This window comes from Equus przewalskii, chromosome 26 (genome assembly GCF_037783145.1).
Source record: "Equus przewalskii isolate Varuska chromosome 26, EquPr2, whole genome shotgun sequence".
NCBI classification, from domain to species: domain Eukaryota; kingdom Metazoa; phylum Chordata; class Mammalia; order Perissodactyla; family Equidae; genus Equus; species Equus przewalskii.
The window spans coordinates 25,114,537-25,142,407 of NC_091856.1; the positions used below are offsets into that span (position 1 = coordinate 25,114,537).

The following is a 27,871-nucleotide window of genomic DNA, read 5'->3' on the forward strand; positions in this document are numbered from 1 at the left end:
GCTGTGACTCTCAGCATCTCTCAACCTCTCAAGCCTCACAGGAAACTCCGAGACCTGACTCTGCATGAGCAAAGCAGACCCAGGCAAGGAGGAGGCCACGGGGCAGGGCTCAGCCCCCAATCAAGTGTCCTGGGGCTCTGGAGAAGCCACAGAGGTGGCAGGGAGCGGGAGGCTGTACAGAGAGAGGAAGGAAATGAGCTGCCAGCAGTCTGTGAAGGCTCAAAATGACTTATGAAGGGAAGGTCTTGGCGGGGCTGGAACAGGGAGGGTGTGAACAGCATTGCCGAGACTAGAGGTTCAGAAGGCCACCAAGACTGCTCGTCTTGCAGACAGGCCGTTTCTCCCCACATTGGCGATGAGGAAGAGCAAGCAAAGATGTTAGGGGAGCCGGCCAAAGCTCTGTGCAGAGAGGCTTAGAGTGGAAATGTGTCACCTCTCCGGTTCACGGTTCCTCACCTTCTAGAAGCCAGTCAGCATTCTTGGTGACCTTGACTTCCAGGCCCTGTGTGGTTTCTGTCGCTAGAAGAACACAGACTCAGCAGTCAGGCCAGCGAGTGTCTGAGTCGCAGCTCCGTCACTTACTAGCACTGCTTGGGCAAATCACTTGAGCTCTCTGAGCCTCAGTTTCCCCATCTGTAAAATGGGGATTATAATATTTGCCAGATAGGGCTGTCGTGGAAGTCAACAGAAATAGAAAGTGAAAGCAATTTGTCATAATTGTCTCTGATCAAGACTTAAGGAATGAGCATTTGCTCTGTGCCAGCCCTGCTCCTGAATTATCTCATCCAGTTCTCTCTGTAGTCTCTCTTGACAGATGAGAGAGGCAGAGCCCAGAGAGGCAGAGTGATTTTCCCAGGGTTTCTCAGCTTTAAAGTGGCTGAGCCTGGCCTGAAACCCAGGCAGTCCAGCGTCCAGGTTCTAGATGTCTCCCTATACTTCGGATACAAAGCAGCTTGTCATTGGTGCCAAATGTGAGGCTGCAATCTACAGTGGGAATATGAAGAAAGGAAGCATCGTTTTGAGAAAGCTTCTTGGAAGGTACAGGATGTGAGCTGAAATTTTCCAAGGAAAAGCAGGATATCAGCAGGAGGAAGCGGGAAGGGGAGGCATTGCCAGGCAGCGGCTGCAGCTGGAGCAAAGCAGGGAAGTGGGGGCACAGAGGCAGACTGGAGAGCGACTGGTAGACCATGTGGCTGCAGCTCCGATCTCCAGGCGGAGAACTGAGCGGGAGCTTCACAGCTGGAGCTGTGTCCTCACAGAAAGGAGCGGTCCTTTTTCTCTCCATCCTCATTGCAAATCCATCAGACTGTAAGCTCCATGAGGACAAGGACCGGGTCGGTCTCCTCCCGTGCTGCAGCCCCAATGCCCAGCCTGGTGCCTGGCCTGTGGTAGACATCGGACAAGCATTTGCTGAAAGAACTGGAAGGGGGAGGGTATGTATTCTCATCCATCTCTTATTTTGGCAGAGCTACACCTGAATTACCATACAACCCCCTCTCCTCCTGCACAGGAACCAGACTGTAACTGGGGGGGATGGGGGCGGGAGGTTAGGGGAGAAATATGGATGGAGCCCAGCCCCACTGACAAGAGTTTATCTCAGGGTACTGACTCCAGGGAACAAAACCACAGCTGTCTCCTCTTTTCTGCTCCTGTTCACAAGGGTATTGTTGGGAGACTATTGGCTGTGAGTGTCTCAAATCTTGCAAACAGAGCCACTGACTGCCTTTTGTTCTAGACCATCTTTTCAAAGATGTTTGTATGGCCAACAGTCTTGGAAAATGGAAAGAGTCTCTCTCTCTGAATCAAAGGGCAGGGATGTTTAATGCCCACTATAAAAGTTTGAGTTCTCTAAGCTCAGGGCTCATCTCTTATATTACAACCCACTGCCTGTGAGGCATTCAGCTGGACCCATCTATGTCATGCTTGTGTAGAGCTGTCTATTAAAATATCGAACACCCAGTTAATTTTGAGTTTCAGATAAACAATGAATACTTTTTTAGTATAAGTATGTTCCATGCACTATTTGAGACATACTAAAAAAAACGTACTCGTCATTTGTCTGAAATTCAAGATGAACTGGGTGCCCTATGTGTTAATTTCCTAAACGGGGCAACCCCACCCCCGGGAGACCTAAGGGTAAGAGGAACTGATGCAAATATGTGGTGCGGCCGTAAGGTGAGTCCCTTGTCTCTGACCCAAGAGTCTGTGTTTCCTGCCAGCATCTGTGCGGTTGCAGGTACAGCAAAAATCTCGTATCCTTCCCAGTTCTTGCTGGGTTTTCCCAGCCTTAGCTTGGAATCTGGCATGGAGTTGGCAGCCCAAAATATCTGGGGTGTGAATGGTTGTCAATCCCTAGGAAGTGCTGCCAAGTGCACAGAATTCCTCTGGGATTTAGAGTTGGTTCCTGGTGGTTGGTGCAACAAGTTTACATTTCACCAACTCATTGTGGTTACTATGGTTACTGTAAGTACATAGGGCTTCACAGCCGGCAAAGAGCCTTTTCAGGCATTAGCCTATTCAATTTCCCAATGACTCACTGAAATATGCAGGATTATTCTTAATTTAGGGATTGGAAAGCTGAAGTTCAGGGTCAAGAAGCACATTGCACAAGGACACACAACCTGTAAGTGGCACAGCCGAGATCATTCAACCAAAGAGGATTTCCTAAGACCTACTATGTGCCTTGCACTGGGCTAAGCTCATTATATGCTTATCTAGTACAAATTTTGTAACTTCCTTATAATATGGGCTTAATCAGCCCCAAAGGGGCTTATATTTTATAATCCACCCAGATTCACATAGCTGGGGAGTGGCAGAGTTAAAGTGAGAATCCACTTTTGTTTAATGCCAAACTCTGAACAAAAAAGGTAGGAGGTCATAGGGGATTGGGGGAGAGCAGGGCCCAGCATTCCAGAACAGCATTCCAGGGAGTCACCATCTTTAGAGTGGTTTCTCAGCCAGTAGAAGGAGGTACAAGGCAGGGTGTAGGTCCCAGGGGCCATAACTTGCAGTGACTAGACTGGTCAAATGTGCTGGAGTTTGAAACAATAGTCCCATTCTTGCTGGTAGCTGCAGCACTGGGTGGGGAAACTGAGGCATCTCAAGTATACAGGCTGGACCAGCTCAGCCACCACATATCCTAGGACTTCAACAAATACCACAGTTCATTCCAGGGCCCATGGACTGCTAGGCTGGGCTGCCCCAGGCTCTCAGAGATGGAACAATATGTTAAGCTGGGAGGTATAGGAGGGGAACTGAGATGTTTTCTATGTGTCCTTGGGAAAGTTGACTTTTTTGGTAAAACACGACCTTTTGCACCAGAGTTTCCCAAAGTGTGTTTTCTGAAACATCAGTTTCAAATAAGGGGAAAAGGAGACTCTGTAGTGAAATAAATTTGAGAAATGCCACAGCCCATCTCTCCCTCTTGGATTTACAGTCTTTAGTGTATTAAAGTCTCTGACAAGTCCTGCAGCAAAGGAACCTGTTACATTTTACTTAACCTGGAATTTCCTGAAAATAGCCGATTGGAACATTTCTCTCTCTCTTTTTTACAATAACTTTTTTCAGTAATAAGTTTCTTTAAGGCCTTTTGAAAAATGCTGGAATTGAAAGAATTTGGAGACACAGCGTTTCTTGAACTTCTCGCTTTTCCTTATTTTCAGTGGAATGAAGCTTTAATCTTTGGCTCAGGAAATGGAAAGAGGCAGCATCGGGCCACTGATCAGGGCACAATTTCAGGACTCCAGTGGAGAGCACTCAGAGTTCTCCACGTACGGTCTGTATCCTGGAGTTGTGTGAGGCAGCAGCGGAGAGCAGCATTTATCATCAAAAAGAGGTTATTCTGACAGAGGATCAGCATCTCTGCCACTTTTTGTAGATTTCCTGTAATGCCTTGCAGGGGACATTTTTTAATTCAAGGCATAAGTGAAACTATATTTAGCGCTTGCCTCTTGAGCTAGAGGAAATGCAGCTGAGGGCAAACCCCCTCTCTGTGTTAAAGGGGAAGGAACATGGTCTTGCCTCTCCGAACCAGCTGCAGGAAGTCATGTGGACTGAGTCTGAAGTGCAGGGGGCCAGGCAGGTCCTTGTGCCCTTGCTTACTCTCCTGACAGCCCTTCCAGGATCCGAAGCTCCCCGTCAGAGCTACTCTTTTGGCTCACGAGTGGTTTCCAAGTTGCAGGGCTCCTAGGTGACAAGAGATTTTCACACATTGAGATGTATGGGGTAACTATTGGAGTTCAAAACTGATTGGGCTTGAACTGGAAAGCCTGACTTATAGCCTATCACCATACATTGTACAGCTGCTTATCCATTAAAGTGAGGAATCTCTCTTGAGATAAAGAATGCAGACTTCCCCTCCTACGCCCTGTTGGTAACAACACCCTATTGGTAAATAAGCCCGGAGTAGTCCCTTTCCTGGCATGTTGGTCATGTTGACCTGCTAATTTGCAACTGAATATGTCTTTGAAAATGTAGCCTGGGTGTCTTTAATGTATCTTCTTTTTTTTTTTTTTCTGCTTTTTCTCCCCAAATCCCCCCAGTACATAGTTGTATATTTTAGTTGTGGGTCCTTCTAGTTGTGGCATGTGGGACGCCGCCTCAACATGGCCTGATGAGCAGTGCCATGTCCGCGCCCAGGATCTGAACTGGCAAAACCCTGGGCTGCCAAAGCAGAGCCCAAGAACTTAACCACTCCGGCCACCGGGCCGGCCCCTAATGTATCTCCTTTGTTCTAAAAAGATCTAAGACTGTGCTGAAATGCTTGCTTCTCTGGAATGCCTTCTAAGGCCTTCCCGGGTTATAATCTTCACTTTGGCTCATAATAAACTCACCCCAATTTTGATCACGGATTATTTGCGTCAACATAGGAAAATGTAATTACTCCAAGAAGAGAGACCCTCTTGGGTAACATTTTCCCTAAAAACCCAAGGGCAACATTAGTTAAGGTATGGCTCTGTAGGGGAGGAAGAGATTCTCCTCTACCTTCTAAGTTCTTCTGGCTGGTCTCAGAATTAAATTGATGTGAGACAGAACAGGAGAAAATCAAACCAAGTTAAACAACGTGTATATGTGGAGAGACCCAGGAAACCTGAGTAACTTGGCAAAATGGCTGAAGCCACCGCCCTAAACATCATCTTCAGCTAAAGAGAAAAGAGGATGTTGGGGGTAGTGGTTTGGGACTTCAAAGGGGAGGAAGGCAATTCACATGGAGATGGGAAAGCAAATGTTTAGTAAATAAATGTTTGTCACGGCCTGCAGAGGCAATGGGACACGGAGAGGACTTTGATCCAGGGGCCTTGCTGGGTTCCTCTCTGGCTATACTTAGTTCACGTCGTATTATAGTCATCCATGGTGATAATGTCTTCCTGAAACAGGCCTTCTATCTTAAATTCTTTTAGGCTGTTAAGGGGAAGATTGAACTTTCTTCCTGAGTCTTTTGTTCTTAAAAGTAATCAGCCTGGGGCCAGCCTCGTGGCTGAGTGGTTGAATTCACACATTCCACTTCGCTGGCCTGGGGGTTTCACTGGTTCAGATCCCAGGGACAGACAAGGCACCACTTATCGAGCCATGTAGCACAACCAGAGGTACTCACAACTAGAATGTACAGCTACGTACTGGGGGGCTTTGGGAAGAAGAAGAAAAAAAATAAAAATAAAAAATAATCAGCCCAAAATAACCCTCAAGCCAAAGAGACACATTTTGGGATGGCAAATTCTCCTCCCCTACAGCCCAAAGAAAACTAATACAAGGGATGTTAATGAATGTCATGAGAAAAAAATGTTTGCATGCTCAGCTAAGATCAGGGAACTCAGCAATGTGTGGCCCTCTGTGGAAAGTCACAGAAGTTTGGTTATTCAAGCATAGAACAGCTATTTCTTCGCTGGGCCAAGGGCAATGCTGTGTGGGACTCCACACAGCACACACTCCACAATTTAGAACCACACAGCCTTGGGCAAGTTAGCGAACCTCAAACACTTCGAATTCTTCATCCATAAAATGGGAATAATAAAATTTCCTTCCACAGGTCGTTTTTGTAAGGATTAAATGAGATAGTGTACGTGGCAAGTGTTCAATAAATAGATGTAGCTATTAGTATTGTCGTTGATACTGTTTTTTGTTACTATTTATGGAGATAGAGTGGAGAGATAGATAGTAAGAAGTGGGGGGGAATCAAGAAAAATGAAAGGGGAAAAGGCCAAATATACATTTCGCTGCCTTAGTCATGGCATCCTATAACATCAGAACTGGAAGAGCCTTCCCTTGCCTACTGAAGTCCAGAGACACAAAGAGACTTTCCCCAAATCACACAGCAAGTTAGCTTCCAGCCAAGAATTCATTCATTCCTCAACTCTTTGCTACGTGGCAGCAATTTGCGTAATCTAAGAAATAAATACAGTGCACACCAGAAATCTCATGCTTGGAATTTACCTTATAGAAACTTTGGCAAAATGTTTTCTTTTTTTTTTTTAAGATTGGCCCTGAGCTAACATCTGTTGCCAATCTTTTGGCATCTTTTTTGGGCAATCTTTTTCTTCTTCTCCCCAAAGCCCCCCAGTACATACTTGTATATTCTAGTCGTAGGTCCTTCTAGTTGTGCTGTGTGGGACACCGCTTCCACGTGGCTTGATGAGTGGTGCTGGGGCCACGCCCAAGATCTGAACCGGTGAAACACTGGGCCACTGAAGCAGAGCGCGCACTCAGCCATGGGGCCAGCCCCTGTCAAATGTTCCCAAGAGAAGTGTAATTTTAAAAGGGACAGAAGAAAATAAACATGTATCTACTCTTTTGAGCAAAAGAAGTGCAGTAAGGATAAACCAGGAGCTAACAGGATGGGTTATCTACTGGGGTAGGTGAGAAAAGGGTGGAGGGAAGGAGGATTGAGAACAGAGTAGGAGAAAGGAAGAGTGATATTTCTCTGAGTCTCCCTTCTGTGAGGCTCTGACTCTTAGAACCATGGTCACACTTCACATACGCCAAAACTAAACAAATAGTAGCAACTAGGCTGTAGGGGGAACCCCAACTGGAACACCAACAGTGATGGATGACAAGTGAATTATATCACCACACTGAAGGCAGTGGGGAAGTAAAGAATTAACTTAAGCAACTTGGGAAAACAGTTGTTTTGACTGGGTACTGTAAGACTGAAGACAAACAGAACCACACACAATTATTGTATTTCAGTGAGTAAATCTGATTTTCACAGGCGTGTGGGTTAGCAATTCAGAAACTACTGCATGTGTATCCTAAGACTGAACCATTAAGTAAATTTACTGTGAATCTGCGAGCTGGGTTTCACTCTATTGGAGAAAGGAGTTGGAAATAAGTAAAGGAAGAAGGTTAGAATGAATTCTGTGGTGTTGGAGTGGAATTGGAGGTATGAGTACGAAAGCTTGGCCTTGTACGTGCATATACAGAGAGAGAAATACAGATGTGTGTGCATGTGTGGGTGCATGTGAACATGTTTCCTAGCTCTGTCTGCCCAGAGGGACTAGAGTCATTGACACTCTGTCCTACTCTGTTTGGGCTGCAATAACAAAATATCATAGACTAAGTGGCTTATAAACAGCAGAAGTTTATTTCTCACTGTTAGGAAGTCCAAGATGAAGGCATCAGCAAATTTGGTGTCTGGTGAGAGCCCACTTCCTCGTTCATAGACAGCGCCTTCTTGCTGTGTCCTCATATGGTGGAAGGGGCATGGGAGCTCACACAGGCCTCTTTTCTTTCTTTCTTTCTTTCTTTTTTTTTTTGAGGAAGACTGGCCCTGGGCTAACATCCGTGCCCATCTTCCTCTACTTTATATGTAGGACGCCTCCCACAGCATGGGTTGCCAAGCAGCGCCATGTCTGCACCTGGGATCCAAACCAGCGAACCCTGGGCCAACGAAGTTGAACGTTCGCACTTAACTGCTGCGCCGCCAGGCTGCCCTCACTCAGGCCTCTTTTCTAAAGGCACCAATCCCATTCATGAAGGCTCTGCCCTCATGACCTATTTACCTTCCCAAGGCCCCACCTCAAAATACCATCATATTGGGGGTTAGGATTTCAACATATGAATTTTAGGGGGGCACAAACATTCAGACCATAGCATACTCCAATAGAAATGAGGACACTTGGTGCCCAGATTTTAGCTTCTAAATCCTATTCTCCAGTAAAAGAAATCAGGCATCCTTGGAGAAATCATTGAGTCCAGGGAGGGGGCAGGGAAAATACAAGATGAGCCTGGAAAAGCGTGTGGCGCCAGAAAACAAAGAAGGACTCAAAGTTTGGGACAATTTGAGTAACAAAATAAATAATGATGCAAATAGATTATAACTCATAGAATAAAATAAATATTCATAAGTTTATGGTGCTAAATGATTGAATAAATAAACGAAGGAGAAGGGACAGCTTGTTCTTAGAGTAAAATTCCAATGAAGAAATGTAGATGGAATAATGGAAATATGAAATAACCAATAGGCAAACACCGCAGTATTAACTGAGGTAGGCAAGAATCTTTGGTAGATGCTAAAATTAGTGGGCCAAAGTGTGATGAGAAACAGGATATTTGCATCATCTGAAAGTACCTCCCCATGAGACATTTATGAATGACAAATGATAAATAGTAATTTTCTGGGGGAAAAAAACATGGCAGATGCCTCCTGACCCAGGTGAGCAAAGTTAACATCACCAGTAATACGGACATCGTGAGCATCTGATATGGAGGACACAAGATCACTCCTGTGGTATTCTTGCCCAAAATACACAATTCGACCAGGAGAAAACATCAGATAAGTGTAAATTGAGGTACATTCTGCAAAATAACTGACAAAACATCTCCAAAGGTGTCACGGTCAGGAAAGACAAAGAAAGACTGAGGAATTATCACAGATTAGAGAAAACTAAGGTGGTGTGACAACTAAATGCAATGTGGCATCCTGGATTGGACCTTACTAGAAAAAGGGCATTCATGGGAAAACTACAGATTACTATTGTGTGTATGACGTTACTTTCCTGATTTTGGTAATGGTGCTGTGGCTATGCAACGTCAGCATCAGGAGAAGCTAGGTGAAAAGTGTACCATTTTTGGCAACTTTCCTACAAGTCTAAACTTGCCTCAAAAGAAATCATTTTTAAAAAGATAAGGGCAGCCCCATGGCGGAGTGGTTAAGTCCTCGCGCTCTGCTTCAGTGGCCCAGGGTTTTGCCGGTTCGAATCCTGGGCACAGACATGGCACCGCTCATCAAGCCATGCTGAGGTGGCGTCCTACATGCCACAACTAGAAGGACCCACAACTGAAAATGCACAACTATGTACCAGGGGGCTTTGGCGAGAAAAAGGAAAAATAAAATCTAAAAAAAAAAAAAGATAAATGTATAAGAATGTTCTTTGCAGCTTAGTTTGTAGCAGTATAAAACTGTAACCAAGAAAAGTGATCACCAGTAAGTAATCTTTATGTGCATAAAGCTTTTTTTCTGGAAAGAATCAGGAGAAACTAATGATGAGAGAGAGATTGCTGGGAAGAGACTCAGTTTTCATTGTGTCACTGTCTATATTGTGCATTTTCTAACTTTATTTATTTATTTATTTGGCTAGGAAAGATTTGCCCTGAGCTAACATCTGTTGTCAATTTCCCCCTTTTTTTTTCCTTCCCCAAAGGCCCAATAGATAGTTATATATTCTAGTTGTAGGTCCTGCTAGTTCTTCTACACGAGCCACCGCCACAGCATGGCTACGGGAAGACAGATGGTGTGGCTCCACACATGGGAACCAAACCCGGCCCACTGAAGTGGAGTGGACCTAACAGTAACCACTGGACCATCAGGGCTGGCTATAATTTTATTTTCTATTTTTGTTGAGGGAGATTAGCCCTGAGCTAACGTCTGCCACCAATCCTTCTCTATTTTTGCTGAGGACGACTGGCCCTGTGCTAACATCCACACCCATCTTCCTCTACTTTATATGTGGCATGCCTGTCAAAGCACTGCTTGACAAGTGGTGCATAGGTCTGCACCCGGGATCCAAACCAGTGAACCCCAGGTCCCTGAAGCAGAACTTGTGAACTTAACTTCTGTGCCACCAGGCCAGCCCCTAATTTTATTTTTTAAATATGATTTTAACATTGATTATCTGGAAAACAAGTTTATAAGACATATTTGTTTTCTTCTTTATATTTCTTTGTATGTATTTTTTAAGTCTTCCCTTCTTTATCTGACTTCTCTGGTTTTAATTGAGCATTTAATATGGTTCCCTGGTCTCTCCTCTCTTAGTGTATCACTTATGCTATTTAAAAAGCATCTTTAGTGGTTACCCTAGAGTTTGCAACATACATTTACAACTAATCTAAGTTGGCTTTCAAGTAATACTATTTGAAACTACCTTATAACATTGTATCCCAATTCTTCCATCCCTTCCCTTACAATATTGCTGTCATTTTTTTTCACTTATCCGTATGCAACAATTACCCAACACGTTGTTGCTATTATTACTTAGGTTTCTTTTGTTTTGTTGTTTTTTATTGCAGTAACATTGGTTTATAACATTACATAAATTTGAGGTGTACTTCATTACATTTTGATTCCTGTGTAGATTACATCATGTTCACCACCCAAAGACTAATTACATTCCATCACCACACACATGTGCCTGATCATCCCTTTTGCCCTCCTCCCTCCCCGCTTCCCCTCCAGTAACCATCAATCTAATCTTTATCTCTTTGTGATTGTTTGTTGTTTTTATCTTCTACTTATGAGTGAGATCATACGGTATTTGACTTTCTCCCTCTGAGTTATTTCACTTAGCATAATACCCTCAAGGTCCATCCATGTTGTTGCAAATGGCCGGATTTCATCATTTCTTATGGCTGAGTAGTATTCCATTGTGTATATACACCACATCTTCTTTATCCATTCATCCCTTGATGGGCACCTGGGTTGCTTCCAAGTCTTGGCTGTTGTGAACAATGCTGCAATGAACATAGGAGTGTATGTATTTTTACGCACTCTTGTTTTCATGTTCTTTGGAAAAATACCCAGTGGAATAGCTGGGTTGTATGGTAGTTCAATTCTTAATTTTTTGAAGAGTCTCCATACTGTTTTCCGTAGTGGTTGCACAAGTCTGCACTCCTACCAGCAATATATGAGAGTTCCCTTCTCTCCACATCCTCTCCAACACTTGTTGTTTCCTGCCTTGTTAATTATAGCCATTCTGATGGGAGTGAGGTGATATCTCATTGTAGGTTTTTTTTTTTAAAGATTGGCACCTGAGATAACAACTGTTGCCAATCTTCCTTTTTTTTCTTTTTCTCCCCAAATCCCCCCAATACATAGTTGTATATTTTAGTCGTGGGTCCTTCTAGTTGTGGCATGTGGGATGTCACCTCAATGTGGCCTGATGAGCAGTGCCATGTCCGAACCCAGGATCTGAACCAGTGAAACCCTGGGCCACTAAAGTGGAGCGTGAGAACTTAACCACTCAGCCACAGGGCCGGCCCCTCACTGTAGTTTTGATTTGCATTTCTCTGATAATTTATGATGTTGAACATCATTTCGTGTGCCTGTTGGCCATCTGTATATCTTTGGAGAAATGTCTGTGTAGATTTTTTGCCCACTTTTTAATTGGGTTGTTAGTTTTTTTGTTGTTGAGATATGTGAATTCCTTATATAGTTTGGATATTAACCCTTTATCTGATATATGGTTTGCAAATATCTTCTCCCAATTGTTAGATTGTCTTTTAATTTTGTCGATGGTTTCCTTTGCTGTTCAGAAGATTTTTAGTTTGATGTAGTCCCATTTATTTATTTTTTTCTATTGTTTCCCTTGCCTGGTTAGAAATGGTACTTGAAAATATGCTGCAAAGACCAATGTCAAAGAGCATACTGCCTATGTTTTCTTCTAGAAGTTTCATGTCTTACATTTAAGTCTTTAATCCATTTTGAGTTAATTTTTGTGTATGGTTTAAGATAATGGTTTACTTTCATTCTTTTACATGTGGCTGTCTGGTTTTCCCAGCACCATTTATTGAAGAGACTTTCCTTTCTCCATTGTATATTCTTGGCTCTCTTGCTGAAAATTAGCTGTCCATAGATGCGTGGGTTTATTTCTGGGCTCTCGATTCTGTTTCATTGATTGTGTGTCTGCTTTTGTGCCAGTACCACGCTGTTTTGGTTACTATAGCTTTTCAGTATATTTTGAAATCAGGGAGTGTGATATCTCCAGCTTTGTTCTTTTTTCTCAGGAATCCTTTGGCTATTTGGGGTCTTTTGTTGTTCCATGTAAATTTTAGGATTCTTTGTTCTGTTGGAACTTTGATAGGGATTGCGTTGAATCTGTAGATTGCTTTAGGAAGTAGGGACATTTTAACTATGTTAATTCTTCCAATCCCAGAGCATGGAATATCTTTCCATTTCTTGGTGTCTTCAGTTTCTTTCAACCATGTTTTATAGATATCAGCATACAGATCTTTTACCTCTTTGCTTAAGTTGATTCCTAGGTATTGTATTCTTTTTGTTGCAAGTGTAAATGGGATTGTAGTCTTAATCTCTCTTTTGGCTACTTCGTTATTAGTGTATAGAAACCCAACAGATTTTTGTATGTTGATTTTGTATCCTGCAACTTGACCTTATTATTTCTAAAAGATTTTTAGTGGATTCTTTAGGGTTTTCTATATATAAAATCACGTCATCTGCAAATAGTGATAGTTTCATTTCTTCCTTTCCAATTTGGATCCCTTTTATTTCTTTTTCTTCCCTGATTGTTCTGGCTCTGACTTCCAATACTATGTTAAATAAGCGTGGTGACAGTGGGCATCCTTGTCTGGTTCCTGTTCTTAGAGGGATAGCTTTCAGTTTTTCTCCATTGAGAATGATATTTGCTGTGGGTTTGTCATATATGGCCTTTATTATGTTGAAGTACTTTCCTTCTATACCCATTTTATTTAGAGTTTTTATCATAAATGGATGCCTTATCTTGTCAAATGCTTTCTCTGCATCTATTGAGATGATCATGTGATTTTTATTCTTCATTTTGTTAATGTGGTGTATAATGTTGATAGATTTGCAGATGTTGAACCATCCCTGCACCCCTGGAATGAAACCCACTTGATCATGGTATATGATCTTTTTAATGTATTGTTGTATTTGATTTGCTAGTATTTTGTTGAGGATTTTTTCATTGATATTCATCAGTGGTATTGGCCTGGAGTTTTCTGTTTTTGTGTTGTCCTCGGCTGGTTTTGGTATCAGGGTAATGTTGGCTTCATAGAATGAGTTAGGAAGCCTCCCCTCCTCTTCAATATTTTGGAAGACTTTCAGAAGGATGGGTATTCAGTCTTCTTTGAATGTTTGGTAGAATTCACCAGGGAAGCCATCTGGTCCTGGACTTTTACTTTTGGGGAGGTTTTTGATTACTGTTTCAATCTCCTTACTGGTGATTGGTCTATTCAAATTCTCTATTTCTTCTTGACTCAGTTTTGGAAGATTGCATGATTCTAAGAATTTATCAATTTCTTCTAGATTATCCAACTTGTTGGCGTATAGTTTTTCATAGTATTCTCTTTTAATCTTTTGGTTTCTGATGTGTCCATTATAATTTCTCCTCTTTCATTTTTGACTGTATGTGAGCTTTCTCTCTTTTTTTCTTGGTTCGTCTAGCTAAAGGTTTGTCAATTTTCTTTATCTTTCCAAGAATCAGCTCTTGGTTTCATTTATTTTTTCAATTTTTTTTTAGTCTCAATTTCATTTATTTCTGCTCTGATTTTTATTATTTCCTTACTTCTACTGATTTTAGGCATTGTTTGTTCTTGGTTTTCCTGTTCTTTTAGGTGCACTGTTAGATTGTTTATTTGAGATTTTTCTTGTTTGTTGAAGTAGCCTGTATTGCTATAAACTTCCCTCTCAGAAGTGCTTGTGCAGTATCCCATAAATTTTGGCATGTTGTATTTTCATTGTCACGTGTCTCCAGGTATTTTTTTTTTTAAAGATTTTATTTTTTCCTTTTTCTCCCCAAAGCCCCCCGGTACATAGTTGTATATTCTTCATTGTGGGTCCTTCTAGTTGTGGCATGTGGGACGCTGCCTCAGCATGGCTTGATGAGCAGTGCCATGTCCACACCCAGGATTCGAACCAATGAAACACTGGGCCACCTGCAGTGGAGAGCGCAAACTTAACCACTCGGCCACGGGCCAGCCCCTCCAGGTATTTTTTTTAATCTCTCTTTTGATTTCTTCATTGACCCAATCGTTTTTCCATAGCATTTTGTTTAATCTCCACATTTTTGTGGTTTTTCTGATTTTCTTCCTGTAGTTGATTTCTAGTTTCATACCTTTGTGGTCAGAAAGATGCTTGGTATTATTTCAGCCTTCTTAAACTTATTGAGACTTGTTTTGTGGCTTAATATGTCATCAATCCTGGAGAATGTTCCAAGTATCTGTGAAAAGAATATGTATTCTGTGGTTTTAGGATGGAACGTTCTATATATCTATCTATCTATTAAGCCCATCTGGTGTAATGTGTCATTTAAAGCCAATGTTTCCTTATTGATCTTCTGTTTGGATGATCTATCCATTGGTGCAAGTGGAGTGTTAAAGTCCCCTAGTATTATTGTGTACTGCTTATTTCTTCTTTTATGTCCGTTAATAATTGTTTTATATATTTAGGTGCTCCTATGTTGGGTGCATAGATATTTACAAGTGCTATATCCTCTTGTTGGATGGTTCCCTTTATCATGATGTAGTATCCTTCTTTGTCTCTTGTTACAGTTTTTGTTTTAAAGTCTATTTTGTCTAATATTAGTATTGCTACCCCAGCTTTCTTTTCATTGACATTTGCATGGAATATCTTTTTCCATCCCTTTGCTTTGAGTTTGTGAGTGCCTTTAAGTCTGAAGTATGTCTCTTGTATGCAGCATATATGTGCGTCTCATTTTTTTATCCAGTTGGCCACCCTATGCATTTTGATTGGAACATTTAGTCCATTGACATTTAATGTAGCTAATGATGAGTAGGTACTTGTTGCCATTTTGTTACTTTTTTTCTGGGTGTTTTAGTAGTTCTCTGTTTCTTTCTTCTTCTCTTGCTCTCTTACCTAGTAGTTTGATGGCTTTCTTTACTATTATGTTTGGGTTCCTTTCTGTTAATTTTTTTGTGTATTTATATTATGTTTCTGGTTTGTGATTAGCAAGAGGTTCATACATAATATTCTATGTATTTGGCAATCTTTATTGAGTTGATGGTCTCTTTATTTTGACCTTTTTCTAAAAGCTCTACTCTTTTACTCCCCTCCTCCCACATTTTATGTTTTTGATATCATATCTAACCTCTTTTATGTGTGTGTGTGTGTGTGTGTGTATCCATTACCCTCTTATCATGGAAATAATTAATTTTAGTACTTTTGTCTTTTGACCTTCATATTATCTTCATAGATGGTTGATCTGCATCCTTTACTGTATTTTTGCCTTTACCAGTAATTGTCTTGCCTTTTTATTTTTTATTTTTGGATAATTTTCTCATTCCTATTTGTGGTCTTCTCTTTCCCAGTTAAATAAATCCCTTTAGCATTTCTTGTAAAACTGGTTTCTTGGTGATAAACTCCTTTAATTTTTGCTTGTCTGAGAAACTCTTTATCTCTCCTTCCATTCTGAATGATAACCTTTCTGGGTAGAGTATTCTCGGCTGTAGGTTTTTTCCCTTTAGCACTTTAAATATATCTTGCCACTCCCTTCTAACCTCTAAGGTTTCTGCTGAGAAGTCAGCTGATGGCCTTATGGGGTTTCCTTTGTATATAAGTTGTTGCCTTTCTCTTGTGGCTTTTAGGATTCTTTCTTTATCTTTAATTCTTGACATTTTAATTATAATGTGTCTTAGTGTGGGCCTCTTTGGGTTTATCTTGTTTGGTGCTCTCTGTGCTTCCTGTACCCAGATGTCTGTTTCCTTCCTTAGGTTAGGAAAGTTTTCAGCTGTTATTTCTTCAAGTAGAATCTCTGCTCCTTTGTCTCTCTCTTCTCCTTCTGGGACACCTATAATACGAATGTTAGTGCACTTGATATTGTCCCAGAGTTCCCTTAGACTGTTCTTATTCTGTCTAATTCTTTTTTCTTTTATCTGTTCAGCTTGAGTGATTTCCTCTAGTCTTTCATCCAGCTTGCTGATCCATTCTTCTTTATCATCTACTCTGCTATTGAGTCCCTCTAGTGAATTTTTCATTTCCAGTATTGTATTTTTCGTCTCTCTCTTTTTTTTTTTTAAAGATTGGCACCTGAGCTAACAACTGTTGCCAATCTTCTTTTTTTTACCTGCTTTTGTCTCCCCAAATCCCCCCAGTACATAGTTGTATATTTTAGTTCTGGGTCCCTCTAGTTGTGGCATGTGGGATGCTGCCTCAACATGGCCTAACAAGCGGTGCCATGTCCGCGCCCAGGATCTGAAGCCTGGACCACTGAAGTGGAGTGCATGAACTTAACCACTTGGCCATGGGGCTGGCCCTCTGTATTCTTCATTTCTGATTGTTTCTTTTTCATATTTTCCAGTTCTTGGTTGACATTCTCGCTGTGTTCATCCAATCTTCTCCCAAGATTAGTGAGCATCCTTATGAATTTTTGTTTGAACTCCTTGTCAGGGAGATTGCTTATTTCTGTTTCATTTAGTTCTTTTTCTGGAATTTTGTCCTATTCTCTTACTTGGAACATATTCCTTTGTCTCTTCATTTTTTCTCTTTCTCTGTGCTTATGTCTATGTATTAGGTGGCTGAGCTATGTCTCCTGATCTTGGAGAGGTAGCCTTATGTAAGAGATGCCTTATGAGGCCCAGCAGTGAGCTTTCCTCTTGTCACCAGTTCCACGTGTTCCTGGAGTGACCCCTGTGTGGGCTACATGTGTCCTTCTGTTGTGGCAGGGTTGCTGTTACTGCAAGTGCCTGGGGAGGCTAGGCTGTCCCCGCAGCTGGCTTGTTGTAATGCTCAGCTGCATGGGGCTGTTATGTGCTCTTCAGTCACTTTATCAGGCATGGGGAGCCCTGGCCACAGTTGGCTGCAAGATCTAACAGCACATTCCTGTTGCAGTTTTCTGTTAAGTGAGTAGGCCCCCAGTGTGGCTGGTTGCTAGGTTCAGGGGCTTACAATTGCAGTAGGCCTCTGGCCTACAAGGCTCTTGTCAGCTCTCTCAGGATTATAGTTGAGCGGGGCAGGCCCAAGACATGGGAGTAACCAATTGTTTCAGCTTTGGAAGGTGGGACTGATCCCCTATGTGGCTTTTTGAGAAGCACAAGTCTTCTGCAGCTGACAAGCCCCACTACCCTCAGGGTCACCCACACTGTCAACACAGTCCTGCCCTGTATGTGCGCCCTGACACCCTGAAGCATAGTCAGTCACCCCAGTGCAGAGGCCCCACACACTCCATCAAAGTCCTACACACACCCACTCCTCGCGCATGCCCTGCTCTGCAGAGGCAGACCCACTCCCCAGGTGCAGAGGATCCAGGCACCCAGCCTATGCAGGCCCACAAGTTGCCTGATGTCTTGCTGTTGGGTGGGGTCAGCCCCTAGGGCAGGCTCTCTGCCCTGGGTGAGCTGGATTAAATTAGTGCTCTAGTGGGCAGGGCAGCCCCTGGGTGACAGGCCAGGTGAAAAACTCCAATGGTGTCTGCCAGTGTCTGTGTCAGCACACCTGTACTAGGTCATGGTAATGGCTGCCGCCAATGTCTCAGTCCCTGGAGAGGTCTCACCTCTCACTGAGATGCACCCACAGCAGATCAGGCAAGTCTCTTTTTTACCAAAGGACAGTGCACCTTTTTTTCTGGTGATTTTAGGTTGTTTTCCAAAATGGGTAAATTTGTGTCTGGGCCCTTTAAGAGCTGGCTTTTTCCCCTTATGTCTGATAGCTTTTCTGAGGGTATTCCCCATTGTTGTTAATAGCCAGCAAAGCTGGATATATCATGACACTTATCTCAGTTGTGTTTAGTCCAAAGGGTGTTTATAGTGGGAAGGCTCCCTTGCTCAGGTACCTCTCTCCTCCAGGGAAGACTGCGTACCTAGGATTGGTCCCAGTGAGCTGTGAAATGCCATGGCTTGCGAAGGTGGCTGTTTTCTCCCCAGAAAGGAATTTCTGCCTCTTTCACCTCAGTCAGGACTGTCCCTTGTTGCAGGGGTTCTTTTTATCCAGTTTTCAGTTCTCTCTTAGGGGTGATTGTTGGCTTTTTTCAAGATTTTCTCTGTCTTTGGTTTTCTGCAGTTTGAATATGACTTGCCTAGGTGTCAATTTTTTGGCATTTATCTGTTTGATGTTCTCTGAGCTTCCTGGATCTGTGGTTTGGAGTCTGTCATTAATTTTGGAAAATTCTCAGCCATTATTACTTCTAAAATTTCTTCTGTTCCTTTCTTTTTCTTCTAGTATTCCCATTACACACATGTTACACCTGTTGTAATTGTCCCACAGGTTTTGGATATCTTGTTCCCGCCTCCCCTTTTTTTTCGTTCTTTTTTCTCTTTGCATTTCAGTTTGGAACATCTCTATTGATGTATCTTCAAGCTCACTGATTCTTTACTTGGCTGGGTCTAGTCTACTGGGGAGCCTATCAAAGGTATTTTTCATTTCTGTTACAGTGTTTTTGATCTCTAACATTTCCTTATGATTCTTTCCTAGAGTTTCCATCTCTTCTCACATTACCCATCTGTTCTTGCGTGCTGCCTACTTTTTCCATTACAGCCCTTAACATATTAATCGTAATGATTTTAAATCCTTTATCTGATAATTCTAAAATCTGTATTATATCTGCCTCTTCTCCTGGTGCTTGCTTTGTCTCTTCACACTCTATTTGCGTGTGTTTGTGTGCGAAAAGTATTTCTTGTAATTTTTTGTGGAAAGCTGGCCATGATGTATGTGGTCCTAGGAAGTGAGGTAATCAGGCTTCGAGTGTGAGGTTTTGTGTTAATCTGGCTAGAAGCTGGACTGGCTGTAACACTTGCTGCAGCTGTCTTGCCAAAGGCTTCAGTTTCTTCTAGTACCTTGTTGGGTTTTCTCTCCTGCTGCCTTTGTTTTTTCCTAAGAATTCTTTCTTAAATAGCCTCTTTGGCCTGCAGCTCTCTCAATTGTAATCTACAGTTATTATACCTGTTGATGTGGTGGCAAGTGGTTAGGGAGGGGACATTTTATAACTCAGGATTAAATTATAATTCTTTTTTATTTTGTTTGTTTTTAGTGGGTCTGAGTCCCTGGGCTGTGACCTTTGGGAGCATTTCTTCGGTCTCCTCCCACCCCTGTGTGAGACAGGAAGGCTGGAGGAGGTTGGAGTTGTCCAACTGCACTTCACTCAGATCAGATAAAGCTCTGGTAAAGCATTTTTCCTGGGGCAGCCCTTCGTTCCAGACAAGGATCTGGGTGTATTTCAAAATGCTTACTCTTCCCCTCCCCCGCCCCCGTCATCATCCCGTCCTCCCCCCGCCCCCCCCCCCACCCCCGCAGGAAACATAAAGTGATTTCTCTCCAGTCTTTTTGAGGAGAACCTGGCAGCCTTCTGGAGATGAAACCCACAAACATGTGGGGGCGCTGTACGACTAGATCTGTGAGATAATGGAACATATATATTGGTCTTTGCCGCCGGTTCCTGGCACAGAGCTCCTAAAACCTTTGTAATTTCTTAAGCGATAAGAACTCTAGGAGCATCTTTTGTTCTGATATGGGTCTTTGACCTCTGTTCCTGGCACAGGGCTCTTGAAACCCTTGGAATTTCCTGGGTGATAGAAATGTCTTTTGTTCTAATGAGGCAACTCTGGATAAATTTCCAGGATGGCTCCTGGATGACGGCTGGTTACTGGAAAGAGCAGGTCATGATTAGAAGCTTGGAATTTTCAGTCCCTGTCCTTTCTTTGTAGGGGAGAGGAGCTGGAAGTGGAGCTAATAATTGATCCTGCCTACGTGAGGAAACCTCCAAAAAATCCCAGCAGTATAGGGTTTGGAGAGCTTCTGGGTTGGTGAACATGTGGGGGGTGCCGAGAGAGTGACACAACCAGAGAAGGCGTGGAAACTCCCCACCTCTCCCCACGCACCTTGCCCTATATACCTCTTCCATCTGGATATTCATCTGTATTCTGTATCATAGCCTTTATAATAAACAGGTAAACATATGTTAAATGTTTGAGTGCTGTGAGCCACTCTAGCAAATTAATCGAACCCAAGGAAGGGGTCCTGGGAATCTCTGATTCGTAGCCAGTTCTTTAGAAGTACAGGTAACAACCTGGACTTGCGACTGATGTCTGAAGTCCAAGGAGGAGGTTAGTGGAACCCTCAATCTATAGCCGTATATACTCAGTCAGAGTACAGGTGACAATCTGGGCTCGTGATTGACATCTGATGTAGGGGCGGGGCAGTCTTGTAGGACTGAGCCCTTAAGCTGTGGGATCTGATGCTATCTCTAGGTAGATAGCATGAGAATTGAGTTGAATTGTAGGACACCCAGCTGGTGTCAGGGAGAATTGCTTGGTGTGGGGAACAGCCTCCACACATTTGGTGACCAGAAGTGTCAGAAGTGAAGTGTTCTGTGTGAGTAGTAAAGGAGACACATGGGAAAGAAACACAGTTGGGAAGAACTGGGGTTTTCCTTTATAGGGCCCCTAGGAATTTTTAACTCTCAATCTAGTCCACACTGAACCTCCAGCAATCTATCAATTACCACCAGAAGCGTTCCTGCTGGTTACGACACCAGCGGCTCCAGCAGTTTCTGCTTCTGCCCCGACCCCACGGAAGCTAATGGGGCAGTTTCTCTGTAATCCCTGTAGCGCCGGTTTTTAGGGTGGGGTTTGCCCTGTGACCTCAATTCTCAAATGGATCTCAGATTTGCAGTTTACTCAGCTTTTTCTTATTATGAGAATGGAAGGGATGACTTCTGAGCTCTTTCCACATCCAAGTTGGCACTGGAAGTCTGTGCGTATGTATATCATATTTTTTAAACACTTAGTAAATGTCATCCTAAACATTTTTGGTTACTGTTATTTGCAAACAGAGTGCCCTTGGAGCACTTACAGTTTGGAGGGCGAGGCAGAGACTAGACCGATCATTGCCTCAGTAAATAAATGCTATAAATGGTGAGAGGGGTCAAAATGCTCCAAGAATGTCTAGGAAGGAACCCGAGCCACCGAGCTGGGGGGTCAGCACAGCCTGCCCTGCGGCAGTGACAGTGCAGGGGGGCTGAAGGTGCTGGGGCAGAGAGGAGGGGTGGAGGGGCCGGCCTTGAGGAGGGGGGAGGCCCCAGCTTTTCCACGTCCTGGCCCAGTGCTCTCCTTCCTTTCTTTGTTTTGTCCCTATTAGTCATCTTCACCTTTAGCTTGACTTCTCAACTCGACTGCGTTCACCTGGGCTGCTGGGTGAGAGGTCGTTTTCACAGTGGAGATGCTGTCTGGAGCCTATGCTGGGGGTGGAGAGTGGGGTCTGACAACCTCCTCCTCTCCTATCTGAATAAAGCTGCTTGGGCCTGGTTACGGATTCTGGAAGAAACCCACCAGGAGAGCTCTGGTCCCCAGGTTTTGCTACCACCAGCCTCCAGAAAGGCAAGCGAAGGTCAGAGCCAGCATTCTGTTGGCTGCTGTACACCCTTGATGTGTTAGGCACTCTTCTTTGATAGCACACCCTCTGAGATAAGCATTATCATCCCCATTTCACAGACAAGAAAACTGAGGTTCAAGAGGGGTGCTCATTTGCCCAGTCTCCAGGCAGCTAGAAAGATGCAGGGCTGGGATTCAAACCTAAGGGTCCTAATTTAGGTCTGAGCTCCTCCCCTCTACCCCTTCCCCACAAAGACCAGGCCTCCCCAGTGTGAGAGAGCCATGCTCTGTGTGGCCTCAGCTGCCAGTATCTGTCCCCAGATGTACAGGCAGATGCTGTGGGGGATTTAGCGGCAGGCTTCATGGAAATTTGGCTGGGAGCCTCCATTGTCTCAGCATTTTGTAATCTGGCCCTGGGCAGGGGGCTAGGGGTGGAGGCCACTTTTCCTGGGAACTCAGGCGACGAGGGGGTGTGAAGCGTCAGACTGGGACCCAGGCCAAGAGAGCAAGAAGAAAGTTGGGCCTTGGCCAAGCTCTGGGCCCTTGGGAGCAGCCAGCTGGATGAAGCCACGCAGGCTGGGCCAGATGCGGGCCAGGGAAAGTTGCAGAGTTGCTGGCGACTCCTTGTCTGATGTGACAATACAGAGGGTGAAGTGATGCCATCTAGGGAAACACAGGGGCCTCTGGTCCCCAGGAAAGGAGCCCAATCCATTATGAGGGAGCACAGAGGCTTCTGGGAGGAGGGAGCCACTATGTGCCGAGGCCAAAGAGATGAGCAGAAGTTGGCCAGGTCCTTCTGAGGAGGGAAAGCAGTAAGAAGAGCCTGTTGATGAGGAAATGTCTGATCCATTGTGGGGGTTTCAAGCTGTTCAGTTGGTCCCAAATGTCAGATGTGAAACATAGCATAGCAAGAAATGAGGCTGGGGTCCAGGTGGAAAGGTCCAGGTGTCAGATATAGCATGGGACATAGTTAAACCATAAAAAAAGATTCATTGATTATCTGAAATTCAAATTTCACTGGGCTTCCTGTATTTTTGTTTGCTAAATCTGGCAATTCCAGACTTGGGAGCAATTGGACTTAATTCCTAGGTAGTGGGGAGCCATCAGAGGCTTTGCAGAAGGGGGATGACATGATCATATTTACATTTTAACAGGAGGTGGGCACAGTGCGGACTGAACGGGGCAGGACTGAAGAAGGAAAGGAGACCAGCCAAGAGGGAAGCTATAGCGATGAAGAGTGGGTGGACAGATAGGGATTTATTAAAGAGGTAAGGTGATGGGCCTTGGTGATAAACTGAATGTGGAAATTGAGAAAACAGGGCATCAGGATGACATCCAACTTTCTGGGCAACTAGACAGACGGTGGTGACCTTTCCTGAGCTAGGAGCAAAGGGAGAGAGGCAGGTTTGGGAGGAGAGAGAAGCCAAGTCCAGCTTTCGACATGAGACCATCCTAGAAGAGATGTCCAGGAGATAGCTGGAGATGGGGGTCTGGAATTCAGGTGAGAGCCCAGGGCTGGAGGTCTGCATTTGGCAGTGGTAAGCTTTTGGAGCGAAACCACTGGAACCTTGGGAATGGAAGAACGTGCTCAGGGAAAGAGTAGAAGAAGGGAAGGAGACTGAGAATGAACCCTGAGAACTAGCAATAGCTTAGGGGAAGTGGAAGGAAGAGAAGCCAGCAAATTAGACACAGAGGCTGAGGCCAGAGGTTTGGAGAAACACAGGAAAGGTCTTCACGACACTGTGCCCCCCACCCCCACCCCCACCCCCAGAAGCTAAGGCAGGACAGAGTGGGAAGAAGGAGAGAGAGTTCGAAGGCGTCAAGCACTAGCAAGACATCAAGTCACGTGAGGGCAAAAAGTAGCCCGGTGGATTTGGCTACTAGAGACCTGAGGAGGGGCGTTTCAGTGGAGTGGTGGGGGCAGAAGGCAGGTGGGAAGGGTCAAGGAAACAGTGAGAGGTAGACACAACTCTTTCCTGGACTTTGGCTGTGAGCCACTGAGACATGGTTAATCCCCCAGTCATCCTCTCCTTCCCCAGGCCCCACCAAACTGACAGTGAAGGAATAAAGCAAGGATAAGCCAGCCCATGATGACAAAGATGCCAGGAGAGGAGGCACCAGCAGAAAAAAGATTTCAACAAATCTTTGGAAGATGAGATGCTAATAGAGAAGTGGCAAGCAAATTCATGGCTACAACCTCAAGTGTCTGCAGAGGGCATAAGGAGGAGGAGGGAGCCAGATGTGTCCTGAAGAATCCCCAAGAGGCCCAGGTCTTGGATGGACCAGGAATGGTTGGAAGTCTGGACACAGAGCAGTTGTTCCCCAGGTCTTATAGGTATAGATGACTATACCCACAAGTTTAAGGGCATCAGTTTCTTCTTGGAGGAAGAAACTAATCCCCAGAGTATGGACTTCCACTGATGATGATGACAGGTCTGCACATCCTTCAATCACCTTTCAGTGGAGCCCAACCATGAACATCGAGCTTCCAATGTCCCCAGGGTCACTGGTGCCTGCCTCCTTCACCTGGGTTGGCTCCATTCTCCAGCTCTCTAGGGTGACCCCCAGTAGCTCCCATCACTTCAACACCAAGTCCAGTGGAAGGGACAGTGCTCTTCCTCTGTATCTCAAACCAAAATCCTGGCATCAAGCCCTATTGGTCCTGATTAGTCTGACTTAGGTCACGGGTCATCCCTGAACTGATCATGGCCAGAATCACGGAAAGTACTGATGGGTTCAGCCCAGATCACATGTTCCACCCCCCAAAAAGGAGATGGAGTTTGTGACTATGAAACACACGGGCTGGGGCACAAGTTCCCCCAAAGCCACATCAGGGTACTTTTGCCCCAGGAAGAGAGAAGATGCTGGGCAGCAAAAGTAACTAACATCCAGGTCTGCCACTGGGTCCTGATTCTGGGATCCCTGAATTCTGGGGACCCTTGCTTCGAGGCCCTCAATACATGTTTGTGGAATGGACAGAAGGACAGATGAACAAGGCGTCTGTCCAGCTCCCAGTGAGAATTAATTATTTCCCCTCTTGTGCCTCTTTTTTATTTACCTTTACCACCAGCCTAGCAGAAATTCATATCTTTGTCTTGTCCATTTCATATCCTTAGCACCCAGCACAGTGCCTGGCACAGAGCAAGGGCTCAGAGAATATCTGAATGAATGAAGAAACTCATCTACAGGCAGAGCTCCCAGTTTGGCCACTTACCCTCTGAGCCTCATTTTCCCCATCTGCAGCCAGTGGATGCTGCTCTGGAAATCAGGCAGCCATGACAACACGAACAGTGGCTCCATGAAGAGGAGCACTGAATGTGGATGTCACCAGTCCCAGCAGGAGCAGCCTCTCACATTGATCACTGACCTTACAGGACACTCCCAGCCCTGGCATGGAAGCAGTTAATTGCCCTCCTAAACTACAGGAAAACTGCAGCTGCACGCCACCTCCTCTTGTTTGCCAGATCCAGAATCTAATTTTGCTAAGGTTGGAGGACTAATCCATTTAGCAGAAGTCATGGGGGAGGGAAGTGAGAAGTTAGTGATGGCTCCCAGGAGATTGAGGTTTGGAATACGTTCAACTCTTGGCTGGAAAACTCTGGGAGATGAATCGTAGCCCTACGTAGAAAGGGCATTGTTGTGGCCAGAACTGAGCAGGGATAGAAGGGGCAGGGCTCCTTCGGAGGTGGAGACTCCCCCATCACTGGAAGCATTCGTAGGGTACCCACTTAGAGAGGATGTTGTACATGGGATTAGAATGAGTGCTTCCTTCCCTACCCAGTTCTTAGGATTCCAAACCAGCCCACGGTGACAGGGCATCTTCTGGTTGCTGGCCACTGTCCCAGGGGCTGTACACCAGCTGGCTCCCTTAATCCTCCCAACAGTCCAGGAAGGGAGTTGTCCATAGATCCATTTTGCAAGTAAGAAAACCGAGGGGCCAAGTTGCTTTCATCTGGTCCCTCCAAGAAAGAGCAATAGTGATAGGCAGCATTGCTCAGAACTGGAGCCCAGGTGGCGGGCTGAGCACGTTACTCACATGAATTCACTGAATCTTCACAACTATTCTATGAGGTAGGCATCCTCTCCCCATTTTACAGATGTGGAAAACTGAGTCTTGGAGAGATTTATTTGTCCAACCTCAGAACATCAGTGAGCAGTAGCACCCAGATGCTAACTGAGTTCTGCCTGACACCAAAGTCTAGGATTTTAACCAGAGCAGTCATTGCAAACTGAGGTTTTCAGTTTCTGTCTGTTGTTTTTCTGCTGAGGCTCACTGCTGGGGATGGTGCAGGCTCCTGGCAAAGTGCCCCTCATGTGCTGGCTTTCTCTTTGGGGAGAAGAACCAGAGACCAAGGGGAAGTGGGACCAGCTGCAGCTATTCCAACCTCCTCTTCCCACTCCCTGCATTGCACCATGGAAGAAGCAGCTACAACAGACAAGGCTCGGCCTTATCCAGCAGGGCTCTGTCCTGCAGAGAGAGGGGCTCACAATGCCAGGGAAGAAACGCAGTGGTGGCAGCATGGTCCTGGGTTGGACCCCAGACCCTGGTCCTTTAAGGAACGAAGCTGCGCATTCCTCCAGGACAACATGGGGAAGGAGGGTCCCAATATTTCCTGAGCACCTACTGTGTGCCGGACATGGAGCACATTCCATCTATTCTCTCATTTATTCCTGACATTGACCTAGAATACTTATCTGACATTAATTAGCCCAGGAGGCCTGAGGATCACTCCAGCCTGCGGGACTCTGATGCTGCCATTTCTTAGCTTCCTTCTGCCCTATCCCCTTTCTCTACAGTCCCCAATGTCTCCATCTGTAGCTACTGTCCACCCACTACCTGAGGTCGCCCTGGCCCTGACCCTGGCATGACATTTGGGAGCATCCTAGTGCCACCTGGTGGCTGGTGCTGGAAGAACAAGGGGCCAGGGTGGAGAGTCCCGCAGCCTGGGTGTAGGCAGGCGGGTTGATTTGCTCACTGCCCTGCTGCAGAAAGCATCTCAGGCATTCGAAGGATGCATAACATACAACCAGAGCAGAAAATAAGAGTGTGGAAAAAGAAGAAAGAAACACAAGGACGGGAGCACAAAGGAGCCAGGGATGAAGTTAAAGTATAGACCGTAAGGATCTCCTGCAGTGGAAATTAGGAAATTTTGAAGATGCCTTTTATCAGCTACTCAAGGCACAAAGAAATGAGGGGAGCATCCACGAGCCATGGCCAGCTGAGAACTCATCTTAGTTCTCACTCCATCAGTTTTACAGGTTATACACGGGTACAATGCACAATTTCACGCACGAAACGCACACACACACCCCTTCACCACCTCCTTCCAGAAATCGTGTTGGGATGTGCAAGGAGAGGGAAAGCCTTACCATGCAGACTTGAAAAGTGATTCAAGGCATACATTTTAGAAAGGAGAGTCACAATAAATAAGATAAGATATTCACAGGAAAAAAGATTCAGATATACATTTGAAAAGACAGTAATCTTTCAAAAAAAAAAAAAAACGGGAGTATAATTTTGAAGGAAAACCCATTAAGGATAATTCTGCTAGTTGGGTTTTTAACTTTTGGGATATAAGGTATGAAGTTCTCTTTTTTATTTTTAGGTATACTTTTTGGTGAGGAAGATTGGCCCTGAGCTAACATCAGCTGCCAATCCTCTTTTTTTTTCTTCCCAAAGCCCCAAAGCCCTAAAGCCCTGGTACATGGTTCTATATCCTAGTTGTAAGTCCTTCTAGTTCTTCTATGTGGGATGCTGCCACAGCATGGCTTGATGAGTGGTGTGTAGGTCCACGCCCTGGATCTGAACCGGTGAACCCCCAGCCGCTGAAGTGGAGTGCACAAACTTAACCACTATGCCATGGGGCCGGCCCCGAAGTTCTCTTAATGTGAGGGGGCTGGGTTCCCTTCCCACTATACTCTTGCTATGGAGGCCACACCTCAGCTCTAAGCCACCTTGCAGGTGGCACAAAAAGGGAAATGCAGCCATTTACACAATCCCCAAAGTCTACGAATGAAGACAAACCAATTATTCAGGATAAGCATGACTTAGGTACTAAGATAAAAATAAGTTGCTCCCAGACTGGGTGAGGGGTCCCAGAGGAAGAAGATAGAGTGGAGAAGATGAGTGACGTCCTCCGTCACAGCCTCCCCACAAGCCACTTCATGGGGCATCACACCCAATCCAAAGATGGGACCACTCTTCTGATGGGGCCAAGACCATGCTGTCCTGGCCTGGGCCCTGGAGATGTCCAGACTGTCAGGAAAGTTGGTTCCCCTCCGTAGGGTTTAATTACAGCCGGGTTGTGAGTGCTTTGGGCCTGTGCTCTCCCTGGAAGTCTTGCTCCTGGTCTGTCCTCCAGGGGCTGGA

At 44.7% G+C, this 27,871-nt stretch overlaps 2 long non-coding RNA genes across 2 annotated transcripts; one reads left to right on the top strand and one right to left on the bottom strand.

The window, feature by feature from the left end:
* The first annotated feature begins 1,300 nt into the window (after positions 1–1,300).
* LOC139079687 (uncharacterized) lies at positions 1,301–26,955 on the top strand. Its single transcript, XR_011533536.1, has 3 exons — positions 1,301–1,433; positions 22,656–22,769; positions 23,541–26,955. It is a non-coding gene; the product is annotated as an uncharacterized lncRNA (long non-coding RNA).
* Positions 1,419–24,960, bottom strand: LOC139079688 (uncharacterized). Its single transcript, XR_011533537.1, has 3 exons — positions 24,716–24,960; positions 6,564–6,717; positions 1,419–4,185 (listed from the first exon to the last, which is right to left on the bottom strand). It is a non-coding gene; the product is annotated as an uncharacterized lncRNA (long non-coding RNA).
* Positions 26,956–27,871: the final 916 nt, after the last annotated feature.